Source organism: Camelus ferus, chromosome 1 (genome assembly GCF_009834535.1).
Source record: "Camelus ferus isolate YT-003-E chromosome 1, BCGSAC_Cfer_1.0, whole genome shotgun sequence".
Classification (NCBI taxonomy): domain Eukaryota; kingdom Metazoa; phylum Chordata; class Mammalia; order Artiodactyla; family Camelidae; genus Camelus; species Camelus ferus.
In genome coordinates, this window is record NC_045696.1 from 105,778,954 (window position 1) to 105,782,863 (window position 3,910).

A 3,910-nucleotide genomic window follows, 5' to 3' on the forward strand; every position below is an offset into this window, starting at 1 on the left:
CTTTGTTTTCCCAGGGATTGTTTGTTTTCTGTATCATTGCTGGGCTGTTGCGGCTGTTTAACGTCATCAGAGAGGATTTATCTGCCGTGATTCGTTCACGAGGCGTGACTGTAGGCAGTATTTGTTCTATTTTTGCATCCATGCTAGTTTGAATTTTCTCTCTTACACAGTTGTGCTAGGTGTGTGGGCCGTGTTTTTATTATATTGTCTTTTCAGTTTTTCCAGATAAATATAACAGCCAGAAAAGTTTATTCCAAATAGATAAAATCCTGGTTGCGGAAATGCACTGTAAGCTGCAAATGTCTGTACAAATGTAACCAGCGACTGATCGCCTTATTTTTAGTAATCAGAATTCATTTACCTTGAGATATGTGTAAGAGATTTGGGAGTATCAGAGAGGGAGGAACATTCTGCGTGGCTGTAGAAATTTAATATTTTTTTCTTTTTCTTTACTGAGACTCTTCAAATAACAAATTAAGACCGGTGCTTCCGTGCAAGCACAGACCCGACTGCAGGCCGGTGCTGCAAGGGGGAAAAGGGGTGGTCAGCTTTCAGTCCTCCAGTTGGATGACAAGTATCAGCCACTTTTACCACCACTATGGGACAGTTTAAGTTGGACCCTGCACCCAGCCACGTGTCCCTCACTGCCCCCCACTCAACCTGGACAGCAATGGCCACAGGTCCAGGTCGACCAGTGGGCTGGGAGCAGCTGCCTCCGGCAAAGCACAAGCCTGCAGGCCCCCTAGTTCCGCCTTTACTGGTGGTTACTCTTCGGCAAAGTCAGGGTAGGAGCCCTGTTATGTGTAGTTGGGCCCAAGGGGAAGTGGCTCAGGCTCAGGAAGACCCCTCCTCCCTCGGGTATCTTGGGGAGGCTGGAAAGTGGAGGATGAAGTCATGGAGATTCTAAGGAGCATCATCCTAAGACAGGAACTGGAGCCTGCCAGGACCACGGGAACCGGGCAAGCAGGCTGCAGAGGGGCTCAGCCCGGGCAAGCAAGAAGCCCAAAAGGCTGGTCAGGCTTGGTGTCTGGGTACTTCTGGCAACCTGCTGCACCTTTGTCGGGCTGACTAAGGTGAGTTGCAGAAAAGAAAGTGGACTGCTGTGTGCTTCTCTGTTTGTGCTTTCTGTGGTGTGAATATGTATCCCATGGGCAGTTGTACAGTCTATGCCTTCTATAAATACGTGTGAGTTGTGTCCTGGTGACAGGAAGGGAGGTCTGTATGTCTGTCATTCACCTTCAAAGAGTGCATATATTTTAGGCATTGTAATAATCATATGGCTAATATTCAGGAAATGCTTACTGGGACCACAGCCTGTGTGGCATTCGTTAAGTCATTGGTAACATGTGCAATTATGTTCTGGGTATATAATCCTGGTTTGCTGAATGAAAGCAGAATACATACAGAGCCTTTGCTTCAACTAGTTGAGGCTCGCTGTTCCAAGGCTGGCTCTCAGCACCCCACAACTGCTATTCCAAGGAGAGAAAGAAGTGGAGGGAAGTCTTCCGGGCAGAGCCTCCAGTGAGGTGGGGAAGTTGGCCTAGGCCAGCATTGGAGGACATAGCCTCTCTCTGCCCACCAAGAACTGAAAGGCGAGAGGCACCCAAGGTTAGGGAGAGAGCAGTAGCCTCACTAAGTTTGGAGGAGGAGATGAAGGAATGGGGAGGGATTCCTGGTCTATACAGAGATTGAAGAAGATGAGAGAAGGGAGCCAAATCATACCCCACTTCTCCATGGATGCCCACAGGAAGACATCTGTCTCTAATTCCAGCCCCAGGAGTTTCTCCCAAACTCTATACTTTGGTCATTTCCCCTCAGTGCTACAAGTTAAGGGCAATGGTTGACTTTCTTCATCTCTCATTTCCTTTCTCTCCTCTGCCTCTTTGCACTTTTGAGTTTCTGTTAGAAAAGATGATTGAAGGAATTCCCTAAGCAAGGGCAAAAGTATTTAAGAGAGTTCTTGATACGTAGCAATTATGCTTTAGCATATACAGTCTGGTCTAGATGGCCAAACCACGTGGGTGTGTGTATATATGTTTGCCAGGGTGTATTGTAAATACAACATAAATAGTTTAACACAAATACACTGCCAGTTTCTGCATGTCCTGGATAGAGTTGCTACACATGGCACTGAATGAGGATTATGTGTGTACTTGCATGCGTGTAAACATCCCTACACTCAGCACTGACGAGATGTCCCCCACCTCCTCACATTTACACACAAATTCTTGGTCACCTCCACCCCCTAAAACTGCCTAGCCAGAGTATTTGGGTTCTGGTCGGGGAGGGTGTCCTGTTCTCAGGGGGACCTGAGGAAAATTTTTGCCAGTGTAGTACATACATCAAGGGACTGTAAGGTGGGGACCTAGGGTGTTCTCTGGGATGACCCCACACCCTACCCCAGAGGGTGTTCCTGGCCTGTTTCCCCCTTGCATGAGTAAAGAGTTCACTGCCCCGCATCCTGGATTTGGATGGGCATGAAGCCCAAAACCTTTCACCTGAGGTCAGGTGCTCTCCCACCCTTGCCTGGGCCTCCCACTGGCCGAGGCTGGCACTCCCAGCTGAAGAGCCCCCTGGTGGTGGGTGGAAACCAGGGGCAGGCCAGGGCTTCTTGCAGCCAGATGGGCAGGAGAGGATGGACCTGGAAACTGGATCAGAACCAAGACAGTCTGCCCATGAGTGAGCTCTTCCCTTAATGGAGGCTGGGAGCACCAGAACTGCTGGGCCAGGCTCCTGGCCTCTGGGATGGTGTCAGGGGCCAGGGAGCGGTTTGGTCAGCCTCAGAAGGCCTGCAGTTCTCCCACTCCGTGGAGTTAATCTGGTGGTGGTGGTGATGCCTGGTCCATCCGGCTGCCTCCTCAGGGCAGCCCCTTCTTCTGGGAGTAGCCCAGGAGCCCACACCTCTCCTGTATGGCAGGGCCCAGAAGCCTGGAATGGTTGGAAGCAATCTCCATGCCCCAGTCTGCCTTAGGGACAACCAGAAGTGACAGATTCCTGAAACCAAGCAGTCTGATTAGCTTTCTGGAGAGAGGGCTCCATTCTGTCACAAGAGTGTCTGGGCCCATGAACCCCAAATCTTGTTTACATTTAAGGAACCTGGGGTCCTGAGAAAAGAAGGGACCAGCCAGAGGTCACCCAGCTATCTGTGGAGCCAACTACCTCAGAAGTTTTATGGAGAGACCTGAGAGCACCAAGCCCAGCTGCCCACTGGGCTCTCCAAGTGGCACAGGCCCTGCTGACTGAGGTTGGATGTTGAGGGGCCCCGTGGGTAAAGGGGGAGCCAGCCAGAGGAGATGGAAGCAAAGGTCTGGGTCTGAGCTGTGGTCCGATTGTACTCAGGGAACTTCTGCTGTGCCATCTATTTGCTGCTTGGGCTTCAGCTTGGTGGTGAGCTCTGAAAATTTTGCTCTAGGACCATGTCACCCCAGCAAGGTGGCCTGTGCAGGATGGGGCAAGGACAGAGGCCTGTTCACCCTGGAAGGTATAGTGTGGAGCCCAGTGACCTCCTTTAATAGCTGTGGTAACTTGAACCAAAAAAAAAAAAAAAAAAAAAAAAAAGCCATTCTGAATTTGCTTTCTCATCTGTAAAATAGAATTATATATACCTCAAAGAGTTATTAAAATAATTAAATGTTCCAGTGTCAAAGTACCCGGTTTATAGTAGATGGTCAATATGGTTTTCCTTCCCCTATTGAAGAGGAAGGTAAGAAAGAAGGAAGGGAGGGAGAGAAGGGGGTAAAGGAGAGTAAGGAGGGAAGGAGAAAGAAAGGAAAAGCCTTTTGTAGTAACTCTGTAGGGTCTGGCATCCAAATGCAGCGGCCTCGGCCACCCCTGCATGCCCCAAGAGCTCAGGCTGCAGATCAGATCACCTTCCCGATCCGGGCGCGGGCGATTGCGTTCACCCTGCCCC